General features: G+C 39.6%; 1 protein-coding gene, 1 long non-coding RNA gene and 1 pseudogene across 6 annotated transcripts in view; 1 reads left to right on the top strand and 2 right to left on the bottom strand.

Annotated features, from left to right (window-relative positions):
* Window positions 1-17,561, bottom strand: part of ENTPD1 (ectonucleoside triphosphate diphosphohydrolase 1) — a 173,636-nt gene that overhangs the window by 73,392 nt on the left and 82,683 nt on the right. The window lies entirely within an intron of this gene.
* The window catches only part of LOC119627954 (uncharacterized), a 170,901-nt gene that overhangs the window by 106,860 nt on the left and 46,480 nt on the right, over window positions 1-17,561 (top strand). For all 3 annotated transcript variants that reach the window (XR_005244187.2, XR_012094024.1, XR_012094025.1), the window contains exon 2: window positions 7,492-7,795. This is a non-coding gene — a long non-coding RNA (uncharacterized lncRNA). The remainder of the gene's footprint in view (window positions 1-7,491; window positions 7,796-17,561) is intronic.
* LOC103216313 (hsc70-interacting protein pseudogene) lies at window positions 353-1,935 on the bottom strand (annotated as a pseudogene).

Here is a 17,561-nt window from a genome sequence, read left to right as displayed (position 1 = left end):
GGTTCATGTTAGTACCAATCCTTTTAGTTCATTCTTATCCAATCTCTATTTCTCCAACTCATCTTTAAGCATATCATGAAAGACTCTGCTATACATTTTTTTCATACTGAAGTATTCACAAGTAAAATGATATAATGTCTGAGATTTGCTTAGACTAGTCCAATAACAACAAAAAGGTATGGTTGGGAGGAAAGTGACAGATGAAACAAAAAAAAATCTGACTATTGATAGTTTGTGATGATGGGTAATGGGTATATAATGGTTTATTATATTATTCTCTTCATCTTGTATTTGTGTGAAAATTTCTACAACTAAAAAACATTTTTAAACTCTTTTTTTATCCTCAAATGAGTTATGTTTGCCTCGCACTAATAACTTTTATTTCACTCAAATTAGAGCAATAATCTTCCATACATATCTTCCCTGCCCAATTCAAAGAAAAAAAATCCAAAATGATTAGTAAAGAAAAATATAAGAATTAACAGACCCTTTAAATTTGTTTTACATATTTTGAATATTTAAAAAGTGTTTAAAGTTTGTAATTCTTAGTAGGAAAACATTATCTGAATGAATACCCTAATGGCAAACCACTGTAAAATGCTTCAGCTGAATTTGGGGGAGAGGGGTAGGGATTATCTTCAAAGCACCCCAGCTCTCTTGATGAGAAGGTCAGAGGTACACTGGTTTGTATTATTGCGACATCCATAAGGTGATCTAGGTTGCTTTTCCTTCAGCAAGGGCTTTATTTATCAGAAGGGCATTACGCTTGACCTCCAAATTTGGCTGACAATTTACTGATGAGATTCATAACCTTTGGGTTGCTCTGGTATTTTGACATATTTGCTGGGTTCTGAGCCACATCCTGGAAGGCCACCATAACTTCTGGATCCTGCATGGCTGCAAGAACCTCTGGATCACTAAGAATTTCATTGAGTCCAGGCATTCCAGCCATTCCAGGCATGGCCCCTCCCATTCCAAGCATTCCACCGGGAAAACTACCAGGAAAGCCACCTGGAAAAGAGCCATACTGAGCTCCTGACTGTCGTCTGGCTTCTTCCTCCCTCTGGGCTCTCTCATGCTCTTCTTGAGCCTTCTTAACTCGTTCTATTCTTTCTTTGATCTCTCGCTCTTCACGTTTTCGCTCATACTTTCTCCGATGTTCTGCAATTTTCTGTGCCCTAGGTTGAACTTCTTTCAGCATTGCGCTAGCATCTTCATCATAATCCAATTTACAGGCAAGGGCAAGATCATGGGCTGCTTCTTCCCAGTGGCCTAGAAGTCTGTGTGCTTTCCCTCGCCACTTGTAAGGCTGAGCTGAATCAGGATTTATCTCAATGGCTCTGTCACAGTCTCGGATAGCAGCATTTGGCTTCTGTAATTTGACGAAGACACTGGCCCTCTTGGCATACAAAATGGCCAAGTGAGGATTCAGCTTGATGGCATCTGTGAATAAGTCGATGGCTTTCTGGAGTTCACCATCATTTAGGTCTTCAATAGCAGCCACTTTTTTATCATTTGCCTGATCCATCATCTCCTCCATTATCTCTGCATTTTCATCTCCCATTTCTTGAGGAGAATCAGTGTCTGGTTCAATCACACCTTCTTTATCAATTTCTAGATCACTTTCCTCACTTGATGGTTCATCTGCCTTTAAGTCTTCCTCCACCTTCTTACTATCAGGTTTTTCTTCCTTGGTATTTTCTTCTGATTTAGCTTTCTGAGTAGCAGGTGGTACTTTACCCCCCATGCTCTCCACCCACTCTCTCAGGAAGCGCATTTCCTCAGTGTGCAGAACGCTCAGATCCTGCTTACACATTTTCACAAAGGCCTGAAGCTCGTTCACTTTGCGGGGGTCCATGGTAGAGAGGTGGTGGGTGAAGCTGGGGGACTACGGCCCTGTTCCAGGCCCAGGCGCTGGCTCGGCGTGACCGCGCAGAAGGGCCATTTTTAAACTCTTGATGAAATAAACTTCGGTTAGCCCTTGAACAACATAGAAGTTGGGGATACTGACCTCCATGGAGTTGAAAATCTGCATGTAACTTTTGACTCCTCAAAAACTTAACTAACAGTCTGTTGACCAATAACATACACAGTCAATTTACACATATTTTCTATTTTACATGTATTATATACTGCATAAAAGATTATACTTATAATAAAGTAAGTTACATAAAAGAAAATGTTATTAAGAAAATCGTAAAGAAGAGAAAATACATTATAGTCCTGTACTGTATTTATCAATATGGTAAGTTTGCAAGATCCCCCATCTACAAGATGAATCATCTGTCTGAAGTGGTGAGCAACCACAGCTGCAGACCTCAACCCACAGTTCATATCAAGCAATTCAACTTTTTCTTGTAATGTCATCAGTCATGACTTTTCTCTGCTTCTTGAGAGCACTTCCAATATCACTCATGGTACTTTGCATGGGTCCTATGGTGTTATTCAAAATTTACAGTGTTGCACTAAACACAATGAAAAATACTCAAAATACTTGAGAACCATGAGAGATCATTTTTACTGCAATATGCAATTTATGGCATTCTAGGCAGATACTTACAACACCTGAGCTCACTGTAATAGCTAGAGGAAATGGCTACAAAATTATTACAGTAGTACAGTATGTACTGCAGTTAATTTTATGCAGTTATGACTTAATATTGCATCTTTATATTTGTTTAAATTTCTCTCAACTGTAAGTGGTATCATGCATGGTCTGTAATTGTGTTAGCTTTGATAAATGTTAACTTTTTATAATAGATTTGTGTATATTTCGTGGTAGTAATGACAGAATAGACTAATATCTACATATATTTTGTGCATTCATGGCATACCTTTTACCTAAATTTTTTCAATATTTCTAGGCTATATGGTTCATCTTTGAGTTTTTCCAATTGTTTCAAAGTGGACCCATATAATTCAAACCTGTGTTGTGCAAGGGTCAACTGTACACTGTTTCTATGAATTTGAGAGACTGCCAAAATTTCTTAACCCTAGAGCCCTTCTAAATATTTCACAAATTAGAGTAATTTGATGTAAGTTGATTCAATAAATGCAAGCCAGTTTCCAGTGACTGGAGCTTTCTTTTTTAGGTGCTAACAAATCTTCCATATTTATTTTAAGACTTTGCCAAGTATGAACTCATACGGAGTTTCCTGGATACATTCTCTTTCATCTTTTACTATTTAGATTACCAATTCCAATAATTTAAAGAGCATATCTCTCTAAAATTCTTTAAACTCATTTAGAAAAGTCAAGGGCTCTCAATAAATTCTCATCCATTTCAATGACTTCTTAATTGTGTATGTTTTACTTTGTACTGATTGAACTCCATTTTTCTAGATGGAAGCAAAACAGAAGTTCAGAGGTTCCAATTCCTTTGCATTATCCATGATCACTGTGCATCCCTCTTCCTGTTCATGTTCTTGCACTGAACTGTAACCAAAATAACTTTTGTTATCTTTAGCATTTTTTCCTCCATGCCTCATCGCCAGCAGATATTTAGTCCAAGCGATACTACTTTTTAAAGAATTATCCTAGCTTCTAAACATTCTTCTCAATTACTTGCCATCCCTTTCTCTATTGTACAAATCCTTGGAGGAAAGCTGTTTATTTTATAAAAGCCATAGTCACCATAGAAATTTTTAGAAAATAGAGAAAACAATATATAAGAAAATTAAACTCACCCTACTTTCTGGCCTCCTCGTAAAGTTCCTCTGATCAAATAAGTGTTTTAACTGCTTTTCACTTTTCTCATCCATTATGATTATTTATTATTGTATAATCAGATTTCTCATTTAGTTATTTCTTTTTTAGACTTGCTTTTCTTCTTCTTCTTTTTTTTTTTTTTTTTTTGACAGAGTCTCACTTTGTCGCCCAGGCTGCAGTGCTGTGGCACAAATCTCAGCTCACTGCAACCTCCACCCTCCACCTCCCATGTTCAAGCGATTCTCCTGCCTCAGCCTCCAAAGTAGCTGGGATTACAGGCGCCAACCACCATACCCAGCTAATTTTGTATTTTTAGTAGAAATGGGGTTTCACCATGTTGGCCAGGCTGGTCTCGAACTCCTGACCTCAAATGATCCACCCACCTCAACTTCCCAAAGTGCTGGGATTACAGGCGTGAGCCACTGTGCCTGGCCTAGACTCATCTTTTAAAGCCATATTCTTTTTAGTAAATTTGATCATGAAAATTCATCTATCATTTTCTGGTTTTGTTTTAAAATTTTATTTATGCACATATTTATTTTCAAATCTGCCTTATTAAAAAATTGAGGCGGCCAGGCGCGATGGCTCAAGCCTGTAATCCCAGCACTTTGGGAGGCCAAGACAGGTGGATCACGAGGTCAGGAAATCGAGACCATCCTGGCTAACCTGGTGAAACCCCGTCTCTACTAAAAAATACAAAAAAAACTAGCTGGGCAAGGTGGTGGGCGCCTGTAGTCCCAGCTACTCGGAAGGCTGAGGCAGGAGAATGGCGTAAACCCGGGAGCCAGAGTTTGCAATGAGCTGAGATCTGGCCACTGCACTCCAGCCTGGGCGACAGAGCGAGACTCCGTCTCAAAAAAAAAAAAAAAAAATTGAGGCTATGTATCTGGTTTCCTTACAGTTCCCTCTTTTAGGACTATTAATATCTAAATGAATTAGTCAGTCATTTCTCCTACCTTCTCAATCATATCTTTCTTTTGAATTAAAACTAAACCAAGGAAGACAGGCACTAATATCTTCCTCTAACTTGCAAAGGTATCTCCAAGGAAAAATCAAGAATTCTTCACATGTTCTACTTTTGGAAAAGTAGATATTCAATAAATATACAGGTAAAGTTACAGTGTTTCAGAATTTTCATAACTGAAAGGAATTTGGGGGTGGAGGTTGATGGAGGAAAGTGTTGCCACATCCACTGCAACCTTCTTTATGACAAGCACTGTAGTAGGCACTCCACATAATTTTTTCATTTAATACTCTCAAAGATTATATATGGTAAGAACTGTACTGTTTTAGTCTCATTTTGCAAATAAGAAAAATGCAAATGATATAGGTTAAACAACTTCCCCAAGATGGAAGAATATAACAATAATAATTTACATATCCAGTATGCAAACTCCCCTCAAGATACTCCATCAACAGTCTACATTGCTTCTGTCCCAGCTCTGTAATTTGTAATAGAAATACTTCATCCAGAGCCTGTACTTAACTGGGGTGGTTTATCTTATATTCATACAACAATGTTTTTCTCACTTTCTCTCCTTTGTATTCTCTCACCCAAAGCCCTCTACAGAGCTGCCAGTCTCATACTTCTATATTTTCATACAGCCAAATACTATCTTTAACATCCCCTCTCCTTCCTAAAACATCTATATCTTTAAATAAAAAATAGACTGTGTTGCTCTGTACCAATTAGTAGGCCCATCCTTCCAAGCCCTCTTGTAATATGTGGAGCTTCATGTTTACACAGAGTAAAAGAAGCATGTCTATTTTAACAGATTAAACTTTGGTTTGAAAATGATGAAAATAAAGCTTGGAATACTATGCTGATCAAATTTCCCTTAAAGTTGTATCAGTAAATCATATTCCCCCTTTTTTCTCCCTCAGCTCTTTTCCTGGAAATTAATATATCTTATTATTCTTTATTGGAAGATGCAAAGACCACGGCCCAGCACCTTTCTATGCATCATTCTAATGTTGGTAGCTCCTTACCTAAATTGAAAACAAAACCAAAAAGTAAAACAAAACCTCGAGGTTACTAGCTCTGGGATCTTGAGTAAGTCACCTTTTCCACCTTGTTTCCTCAGCTGTAAAATGAGGATTAATAGTAATACTTACTTGACAGGGTTAAGAGGATTAAAGTGAATTGAATAATCTATAAGAAACTGCCATATGAACCATAAATTTAATGATTATAATGATGATTATGATGGTTCACAAGGCCACAACTCCATTTGTAATCAACATACAAAATCAAATATCTAAATGTGCAACACTCAAGTAACTAGAGGCTTTTTACATCTATAAATGGTGTTGAAAATTTTAAGTTTCCCAGATTGCCAGGTTTCATCTTTTTCCCATGGCAGAAAAGTCTAGGTTGGATAAGGTGGTTTCTGTCATTTTAACATTTGCTGAAACTTTTTCTCACTAGATTTGGTGCTTTCCCTGCTGATAGTGGGCACAGGGAGCCAGAATCTAGGACTTGGCTTGGTGGGAACCAGTCCTGAGCTGCCTTCCTCCTTGAGGAACAACATTAGTCTGAGATTCTAAAATCAGGGTTCACTTTCTCAGGCAAAGGAGGGTGGTGCAATATGGAAGCTGGGGATATGCATTCCTTCTCCCTTCCCTACTGATCCTGCAATATGGAAGTCTCTGTGCTCAAAGTGCCCTCCATCCTCTATTGCTTATTGCTCCACTAATTTCCAATTTGGTGGAGTTAAAAAGAAATACCTCTGGTGGCCTTAAAGGTCAAAGGGAGCTGTGTGGTCCTTCTCACCAAAACCTGGCTGTGGCAAAGCTGAACAGAATGAAGAGAAGTTTTGAGTCATTATGGGAAGGGGAGGAGCAAACCATCCCTAGGGAGTTTGGAACAAAGTGCTTTAAGCAGCACCGAAGCACTGGGTAGCAGGGTGGGAGGACAAAAGGGGTCAGGAGGTAGAAGTAAGGCTCAGAAACGAGGCCCTCAGATAAACACATCTCTTTCACTTGCATCCAGTTTTACCAAGAACCCACTCTTGTCTCCTTCTTGCCTCCTTATATAACAAGAGCAGCACCACCGGATGCTAGGACAATAAAAATGTCTGCCATCCTCACAATCATCCTCTTCCCCATTTGTTATGTGCTTACTGGGTAGCAGGCACTGTGCTAAGCACTTTATACTCATTGTTCATCAAATTATCACAACACCGTAGATATCATTAGCCTATTTTGCACTTGAGAACACTGGGGTCCAAACGTTTGATAAAATATTCATGGTCATACAAATGGTAAGCACAGAGCTGGAATTTGAACATAAGCCTGCCTGACTTCAGGGATTCTAAGCTTTTAATTATTAGGAGACATTGACACTAGTTTAACTCTTCTCTTCTCTTTTATTCCCTCCACCTATCCACCCCCTAACTTCCTTCAACCAAATGAGGCCAGTTTACATAGCCACCTTCTGAGAAAAGTTACCACAGGTGGTTTCTGCTTCGTAAGTTGCTGGGTTGGTTTTGTGGCCAACCTTGTGTCCTGAGACCATATGATCTTGGCCAGAATAGATTGTTCCAACAACTGCTGCTTAAGCCAAAGTCAACTATAGGCTGGACTTGCATTATCTCATTTAATCCTCATAAAAAAGCTTTAAATTAAGTACTAATACCAATTGCATTTTACAAGCGGGAAAACTGACATTCAGATAAGTTAACTTACCTGCCTAAGGTGGGACAGCTAGTAAGAAGCAAAACTATGATTGGAAGGTAGGTTTATCTGAATGCTTGAACACTGTTCTAACTCCCATTTTTTCAGAGATCAATAGAATGGGCCTTGAACAAGCGATGCTCTTGAATGCAAGTTGTAACAACTAAGAGAAATTGCCCAGACACTGCAACAGGAGATGCCAACAAAGTAACAGAGTCAGAGAAGAGCTGAGTCTTGGGAATGAAAAAGTGATGAGGGGATGACTTCCACAGTGGCTATCTGGTCATCTGGGCTGCTGCTCTGCCCTCATCAAAGGGATTTCCACTCCGTGAGTCTCTGATATGCAGCCTTAGAACGTGTTGCCTGTGTTTCCTGATTTACCCATGTGGGTCTGTCACCTTCATCACCTCAGGTAACAAAGTCCATTCCTTGTTACTTTATGCCTCACACATACACTCCCTTAGGCCTAAACTCCCTGCAACACCACTCCTGCCAAACCCCCATGATTGTCCTGGTCTGATGGAGTGAAGTAATGAGAGACTTGGAGCCTTGTAGACCCGAATGCTCGTATCTTGCCACTACCCCAGCCTCCAGCTTTACTTCCTCCTCCAATGGGTAGCTCTCTCTCCTCCTTCTTCATTGTCTGCCAGTCTGAGGGAAAAGAGTACTGAGGCTGATGGGTGTTTTCCAAAAGGCCCTGGGTACACCGGATGTACACTAGATGTTTCCTGCGACAACAGCAAGACAAAAGCAATGGGCATGCAGAAAGCCATATAGCAATTTGTCTCTGGAACTGCTACTTCCTGGGTTCACAAGGTCTTGGGGTGACTAGGAAACACTGCCCAAGTTTTTCTCCCCAGGCCTTCACACTCTACAGTTATCCCCATTCTCTACACAAGACAACAGAGCTCACAGGAGTCCTCATGTCACTGAGCTTGGCTAGGGCAAACAGAGAGTGGCTGCTGGTGAGAGACTGCTGAAAATGCTGGCAGCAAGCCACATAAGACATTTTTAGTGGCCCCATAATGTCTATATACTCTAATGAACTTGTATTTGTGAGCAGCTGGTGCTACATCATTAGATGTCATATGTGACAGGCTGTTCTGAGAAAGATCCAGGAATACAAGAAGCTGGATTTCCTGACTTTAGTGTCCCTGGGTTTTTAATGCCTACCCTATCTTATGGGTAATTTGGCAAATGGTCACATTGCTACCCTGATCTTTTCTACAATTAAAAAAAAAGAAAAGAACAAGCAAAGTACCTGTATACAAAGCATCTTACTACATGCCTCCTGCAGGAAGGCAGGATATAGTAATCAGAAAGAGACAAAAGAAAAAAATGACTAGGAACCTATATTTTTGCATAGATTTTCTACCTGCTTTCACACCCCACCTCTTCCCAGGCCACTAGCTATTCTAGTTCTTGGTCACCAAATTTGCCTCATCTCAAAATTAGTTTCTCTTTCCCATAATCAGTAGTATCTAGAAGCTGAGTTCCCCAGGCAACCATGAATACTTGTTATTCTTTCTGCCATGTGACTTGCCCTAAAAATAAATTCAAATATTTTTCCTACATCAAAATGCCAGGAAGAACTGGATACTGTTTTGAAGAAGTGGACACTTTTTTTTTTTTTTTTTTTAAATGCCTACCTATGAAATAGAGAAGGCCTAATGCTACTTAGCCAAAATTTTTAGGAATCCTAAGAAAGTCCTAACATAGAAGGAAATATAAAAACCTGGGTGTTATCCTATCTTGAAAATGGGACAAGCAAAGAAGGGGTTGGGAAAAGAGAATTAGAACAAGCTGATACACACATGCTCACACAAATCCAGACCAGTAGAATTTGTTTTACTTTTTAGAAAGGGAGTAGCAAAGAAAAGAGTGCGTGTTTGCTCTGAAGCTCAGTCAAGATTTTGCCACTTTCCTTTGAAATGCCCCGTTGATGTGCCAGCCAAGGACCCTTAGAGACCTCCATTTGAAGCTGAAAGTACTTGAAGCCAATTAACAAAACAGATTTGCTTTCTAGTCTCATGTGACTCTGGGGTGGCTGACCTTTTGGAAATCATGGACAAAGTCTCCATTTAGAGCTCCTACAGAGTGATGACTCCACTATACAAATCATTGTGAATTAGAGAGCTTCCAAATTAAACTAGATTCAGCAAATAGGACAGCGACAATGGTAACAATGATACTCATAAAACTACATTTAGATGCTCTCAGAAACAGTTTACAAAATTCATTTATGTCCACTCTCTTTTTTGATCCTCAAAGAAACTCCCCAGGACACAAAGGGTACATACACTACACACACACACACACAAACACACACACCACTCCCATTTTACAGGTGTGCAAAAGCTGAAGCTAAAGAGCAAAGCAACTTGCCCACCCTGTATGTGGCTGAGTGTAAAATTCAACCAAGGCTTCTACTTCCAGCTCAGTATCTTTTTAACCTAGACATTCTCCTCCCATGCCTCCATCCCATTATCCCCAAGAATCCTGAAACCAGTAGTGATCCAGATGACCAGGAGCTGAAAAAGCAGCCTTAGTACTTTCAGAGAATCAACTCAAAAATAGATAAAAGAATAGAAAAACTGTTGAGGGTGAGGGGAAAGTATTGCTGAGATGAACTAATGCTGGATGAAGTCAATAAGGCAAGGGGGAAAATTCTCTCTCTTCTTTTTCCTTCACATCTTCCCTGTTCATCACCACCTAGCCTAGGCCCCAGGATTTCCTCAAATGGCCCTAACTCTTTTGCCCAATACTGGGTTGTTTTTACCAGGTTCACATGATAGGCTCTGAAAATATTTTAGCTAAACCTTCTGATTAGCCAGGAGCACGTTTCCATTTTTTTCTTGGAACTACTAGCCCCAGTTATATTCATTTTTACTACCTCCTTCGACACATGTTCCTTATATGACATAGTCTCTGCATCCTTCCCCATTCTGGACATACCCACCCAGTTTGTCAATATCTCACTTCAGATGTGATACGAAAAAGGAAATGAAAAGTGATTTTCAGTTCTTCACTCAATAAATCAACCAAAAAGTAAATAAATATATACTGAATCACAGGAAACATCTTAGAATGATAGAATACTCTGTATAATTAATATATCTTAATAGGGCAATTTAAAAAGTGTTGTTGTAAGGGTAAACAAGTTGGTAAAAGTCAAGCACTTAGCACAGAGCCTGGCACATTAGTCTTTTACAGATCACTGCAAACCAATGCCTTCATGGCACTCTATCTGCAGTATTATCTTCAGCTCAGAGCAGTGTATTTTGGAAGTGGCATTAACAAATTGGAGGCAGAAGTTCTAAAGAAGAGAAAGGAGTTTCTACTCACAGAACTCTTCATCAATAATTTGTCCCTTTCTGTTCACCCTTATCCAGGTCTGCCCTGCCTTGGTGAAGGCATAACGGGCTTGTTTCCTGAGGCTCTGTCTCACCTAATTCCTGGAATATATTATGGGCATTTTTGCGTTAGTGGGAGAGCACCTGAAAACCCACCATCACTCCCATGCCTGGGGTCAAGTGTCCTGGAATGAATTTAACATCACCTATGGGAGAATCTGGGCAAACCTCCTTGGCTAAATCCATTCCAGAGTATATAACACAATTGTGAACTTCGGTCTGGCTACCAAGGTCCTGGCCCTCTTTTCGTTTCCACCCTTAAGACTACAACCTCACCTAAACTGTTGACCAAATTAGTAGGAGACTGGCTCCCCATGCTGATTTTTTTTTTTTTTTAATTTTTACAGGTACACAGTAGGTATCTATATTTATGGGGTACTTGAGATATTTTGTTACAGGCATGCAATGCGTAACAATCACATTAGGATAAATGAGGTATCCACCACCTCAAGCATTTATCTTTTGTGTTACAATTAAATTGTACTCTTTTAGTTATTTTTAAATGTTCAATTAAATTATTATTTTCTATAGTCACCCTATTGCAGACCAATGCAACAGGTTTGATAGCACCCTGTTGTGCTATCAAATACTAGCTCTTATTCATTCTTTCTAATTATTTTTTGTACTCACTACCCATCCCCTTTCCCACTCTACCCCAGCCCCCACTACCCTTCCCAGCCTCTAGTAACCATCCTTCCACTATCTCTCTCAGTTCAATTATTTTAATTTTTAGCTCCCACAAGTAAGTGGGAACAAGTGAAGTTTGTCTTTATGTGCCTGACTTATTTCACTTAACATAATGACTCCCAGTCCTATCCATGTTATTGCAAATGACAGGATTTTATTGTGTTTATGGCTGAATAGCAGTCCATTGTGTATATGTATCACATTTTCTTTATCTATTCATCTGTCGATGGACACTTACGTTGCTTCCAAATCTTAGCTATTGTGAATAATGCTGCAATGAACATGGGAGGGCAGATAGCTCTTCTATATACAGATTTCCTTTCTTTTGGGTGTATATCTAACCATGGAATTGCTGGATCGTATGCATGCACTGGTTTTAGTCCGCTCCTGTCACATAAGGTCTGAATTCAGTTTCCTATGTCTCCATGGTGCTAAGACAGACTTCCCTGACCAATGATTTGGACACAGACCAAGAATGTACTTCCCTGATGCCCCTACGGCTGGACCCCACAACTAGGATCAAAGTCCTTGAATACAGTCATGACCTGCATCAAACATGAGTTTGTTCGTCTACTGGATGCAACGATCTGAATTGCCTGGGGCAGCTTCCTTTCAGTCTTCCATTTGCAAAGAACTTCAGGCATATTTCATGTCTATAGATATTCTATTTATACCAACAGGGAGAAGGGAAAAAATTACAAAAAGCAGACATATAGACTCATAAAGCAAAACAGTTTGTAAAAGATTTAGTGTAGTGGCAAATAGTTCTAAAAACTTTAATAGACCTTGAGGTCATTGCTGTTTTATAACTTCACTGATTCATTTTTGAATATAATATACAGTACATATTCATGTACTCATTCAATATGCATGTGTGCAGTGATTTGAATCATAGTTGCCTATAATATGCTTGGCACTGCCTACAAATATAAATAAGATTCATATTTATAGGGCCACATATTTATTCATACTTAAAGGGCCACAAAAATTAATGTTCGATGGACACTTAGGTTGCTTCCAAATCTTAGCTATTGTGAATAGTGCTGCAATGAACATGGGAGGGCAGATGTTCAATATCATCACCTCAACCTATCAAATAAAAGTTTTTATGTTTGGTATGTTCTGTTAAAGATGAGAAGTATGCAATATACCTCAGTAGATTATATAATTCCATCCAACAACATCAGCTATAATTGGCATAAAATATAATATGTGAACTTCATTTCTCTGGGTAACAGCAGTATTAGGCTTGAGTCTGGTATTTAGGTCTGGAATATACCTCTGGCCCTCCTAGTTGTATCGAACTAGCCACACTTCCTCACATCTAAATTGAGAATAACAGCAGTTCTCACCTCATAATGCTGTTATCAAAGTCAAATGAAATAATGTATACCAAGTGCTTAACATGGTGCCTGAAAAGCCCTCATTTACATTGTATTTTCCTTCTCAAATATACATGATAGTTTTTGTTTGTGCAATTTAAATTAAGATATTTCCAATTTTCAAATCACCTTAGCACCTCCACTTGGGCTTAATAGCTAAGGTTAAGTGAAAATGGCCTTGGAAAAAAAGACCCTATGAGGTAAAAGCAGTAACCAGTAAGGACAACACACACACACAACCCTAACTAAAAAGGAGGTGAGTAGAAATAGGCAGCTCAGAGTCCTAGAAAATTTGTGAGAAACGTCAAAACTATCACTTGCTAGGAAAAGAAGTTGCAGCACATGAAACTCCTCAAATTGGAACTAAGCCAACTCCAGGATGCATTAATAAAATGACAGTATCCCATTTGAGGTTAAGTCTTTCAGAGCATATCTGGACCCTATGTTAAGTTACAGACACACACTTAAAGTGAGACTTTGACAGGACATGGTCCAAAGCATTCCAAAAACATTAGCCAAGCAGAATTTCACAAAGATGCACAATAAAGTAGGCAGAACCAGGCCTCTTCAGGCTGGGGAATGGCAGATGTGGAGGAATCATGGGAATATCATTTCAAATATTTGAGGGACTATCTCCTATGCAAAGAGATGTAGAAAGGGGAGAGGATCTCTATGGTCCACAGGGCAGAACTAGTTCTAATGACAGTGGAAAGATAAAGGGAAGGAGAAAGACTTTAATTCAACTTGGAAAAATTCTAACAAAGTTATCTAATATAGTGAGACAAGTGTTGGGGTTGGGGTTGGGGAGGTGGTGAGGAGAGATTTTAAGGATTCAACAGAGAATCCAACTAGATTAAGAAGCTGGACTATGGATTTGGCTGGTCTGTAACCAATAATTTTGGTCTATGACCAACAATTTTTTCAGCTGCCCATGGTAAGATAAATAAAACAGTGATATACTCTCTAAGACCCATTAACTATAAAACAAGGATAATAATATCAACCTGGTAGAACTAAGTGAAGATTAAATAAGATAATATGTGAAAAGGTCTTCAACATGAAAGATATAAATGAAAATTTTAAAACACAGTTAAAAAAAAACAGAGGAAACAAAGAAGAAAACATTAATTACTATCATCAGAGAGAGGAGAAAATATTGCATCCATCAGACCAAAAAAGTGTACAATTGTATTTAAAGAAAACATCAGAAAATAAAAACAAGCTTTTAGATATTTAAACAGTAATAATCAAAAATAAGAAATTTTAACAAAAAAGTTAAAATATAAGGTTGAGGACATATCCTAAAAAGTAGAGCAAAATGTCAAATATTATCCATTGCATTCTAGCTAACAGTTGGGGAATATTAGTTTCCCCACATCTTCAACAACGCTGGATATTAAGAAAAAAATCTTTGCTTTTGGGTATGTGAAAAATAGTACCTCATTGTTTTAGTTTACTTTGTTTGCCTACCAGTGAAGTTGGATATTTTTTCATATCTTTAGCCATTGACACTTCCTCACCTACAAACCACCTGTTGACCTCTAACAAGAGTCAAGTCAACTGCCTGGGTCTTGTCAGTTTTCTTTTCCCTGTGTGTCATTAGAAACATCTTGGTTCCAAGATGGCCGAATAGGAACAGCTCCAGTCTGCAGCTCCCAAGCGTGATCAACACAGAAGACGGGTGATTTCTGCATTTCCAACTGAGGTACCTGGTTCATCTCATTGGGACTGGTTGGACGATGGGTGCAGCCCACTGAGGGCGAGCCAAAGCAGGGTGGGGCATCACCTCACCCGGGAAGTGCAAGGGGTCGGGGATTTCCCTTTCCTAGCCAAGGGAAGCCATGACAGACGGTACCTGGAAAAACAGGACACTCCTGCCCTAATACTATGCTTTTCCAATGGTCTTAGCAAATGGCACACCAGGAGATTATATCCAGCGCCTGGCTCAGTGGATCCCATGCCCACAGAGCCTTGCTCACTGCTAGCACAGCAGTCTGAGATCAACTCAGACTGGAGGGGCATCTACCATTGCTGAGGCTTGAGTAAGTAAACAAAGCGGCCTGGAAGCTCGAACTGGGCAGAGCCCACCACAGCTCAGCAAGGGGTGCTGCCTCTGTAGTCTCCACCTCTGGGGGCAGGGCATAGCTGAACAAAAGGCAGCAGACAACTTCTGCAGACTTAAACGTCCCTGTCTGACAGCTCTGAAGAGAGTAGTGGTTCTCCCAGCATGGTATTTGAGCTCAGAGAATAGACAGACTGCCTCCTCAAGTGGGTCCCTGACCCCCATGTAGCCTAACTGGGAGATACCTCCCAGTAGGGGTTGACTGACACCTCATACAGGCAGATGCCCCTCTGGGACGAAGCTTGCAGAGGAAGGATCAGGGAGCAATATTTGCTCTTCTGCAGTATTTGCTGTTCTGCAGCCTCCGCTGGTGATACCCAGGCAAACAGGGTCTGGTCTGGAGTAGACTTCCAACAAACTCCAACAGACCTGCAGTTCAGGGACCTGACTGTTAGAAGGAAAACTAACAAACAGAAAGGAATAGCATCAACATCAACAAAAAGGATATCCACACTAAAACCTCATCTGTAGGTCACCAACATCAAAGACCAAAGGCAGATAAAACCACAAAGATGGGGAGAAATCAGAGCAGAAAAGCTGAAAATTCTAAAAACCAGAGCACCACATCTCCTCCAAAGGATTGCAGCACCTTGCCAGCAAAGAACAAAGCTGGATGGAGAATGACTTTGACGAACTGACAGAAGTAGGCTTCAAAAGGTTGGTAATAACAAATTTCTCCAAGCTAAAGGAGCATGTTTGAACTCATCACAAGGAAGCTAAAAACCTTGAAAAAAAAATAGATGAATGGCTCACTAGAATAAACAGTGTAGAAAAGACCTTAAATGACCTGATGGAGCTGAAAACCATGGCAAGAGAACTATGTGACCCACGCACAAGGTTCTTTGGCCAATTTGATCAAGTGGAAGAAAGGGTATCAGTGATTGAAGATCAAATTAATGAAATGAAGCCAGAAGAGAAGTTTAGAGAAAAAAGACTAAAAAGAAATTAACAAAGCCTCCAAGAAATATGGGACTATATGAAAAGACCAAATCTACATTTGATTGGTGTACCTAAAAGTGACGGGGAGAATGGAATCAAGTTGAAAAACACTCTTCAAGATGTCTTATCCAGGAGAACTTCCCCAACCTAGCAAGGCAGGCCAACATTCAAATTCAGGAAATACAGAGAACATCACAAAGATACTCCTCAAGAAAAGCAACCCCAAGACACATAATCGTCAGATTCACCAAGGTTGAAATTAAGGAAAAAATGTTAAGGGCAGCCAAAGAGAAATGTCAGGTTACCCACAAAGGGAAGCCCATCAGACTCACAGCGGATCTCTTGGCAGAAACTCTCAACCCAGAAGAGAGTGGGGGCCAGTATTCAACATTCTTAAAGAAAAGAATTTTCAACCCAGAATTTCATATCCAGCCAAATTAAACTTCATAAGTGAAGAAGAAATAAAATCCCTTACAGACAAGCAAACACTGAGAGATTTTGTCACCAACAGGCCTGCGTTACAAGAGCTCCTGAAGGAAGCACTAAACATGGAAAGGAACAACCTGTACCAGCCACTGCAAAAACATGCCAAATTGTAAAGACCATTGATGCGAGGAAGAAACTGCATCAACTAATGGGCAAAATAACCAGCTAACATCATAATGACAGGATCAGATTCACACATAACAGTATTAACCTTAAATGTAAATGGGCTAAATGCTCCAATTAAAAGACACAGACTGGCAAATTGGATAAAGAATCAAGACCCATCAGTGTGCTGTATTCAGGAGGCCAATCTCATATGCAAGGAATGCATATAGGTTCAAAATAAATGGATGGAGGAAGATCTACCAAGCAAATGGAGAGAAAAAAAAAGCAAGGGTTGCAATCCTTGTCTCTGATAAAACAGACTTTAAAGCAACAAAGATCAAAAGAGATGAAGGCGGCCATTACATAATGGTAAAGGGATAAATTCAACAAGAAGAGTTAAGTATCCTAAATATATATGCACCCAATATAGGAGCACCCAGATTCATAAAGCAAGTCCTTAGAGACCTACAAAGAGACTTAGACTCCCACACAATAATAATGGCAGACTTTAACACCCACCACACTGTCAATATTAGACAGATCAATGAGACAGAGGGTTAACAAAGATATCCAGGACTTGAACTCAGCTCTGCACCAAGCAGACCTAATAGACATCTACAGAACTCTCCACCCCAGATCAACAGAATATACCAATGACAAAAACCACATGATTATCTCAATAGATGCAGAAAAGGTCTTCGACAAAATTCAACAGCCTTTCATGCTAAAAACTCTCAATAAACTAGGTGTTGTTGGAATGTATCTCAAAATAATAGGAGCTATTTATGACAGATCCACAGCCAATATCATACTGAATGGGCAAAAACTGGAAGCATTCCCTTTGAAAACTGGCACAAGAGAGGGATGCCCTCTCTCTCACCACTCCTGTTCAACTAGTGTTGGAAGTTCTTGCCAGGGCAATCAGGCAAGAGAAAGAAATAAAGCGTATTCAATTAGGAAAAGAGGAGGTCAAATTGTCCCTGTTTGCAGATGACATGATTGTATATTTAGATAACCCTGTCGTCTCAGCCCAAAATCTCCTTA

The sequence above is a fragment of the Chlorocebus sabaeus genome, chromosome 9, assembly GCF_047675955.1.
Source record: "Chlorocebus sabaeus isolate Y175 chromosome 9, mChlSab1.0.hap1, whole genome shotgun sequence".
In the NCBI taxonomy this organism is placed as follows: Eukaryota; Metazoa; Chordata; class Mammalia; order Primates; family Cercopithecidae; genus Chlorocebus; species Chlorocebus sabaeus.
The sequence above is the reverse complement of the archived record's forward strand: the minus strand, read 5'-3'. Positions and strand labels throughout refer to the sequence as shown.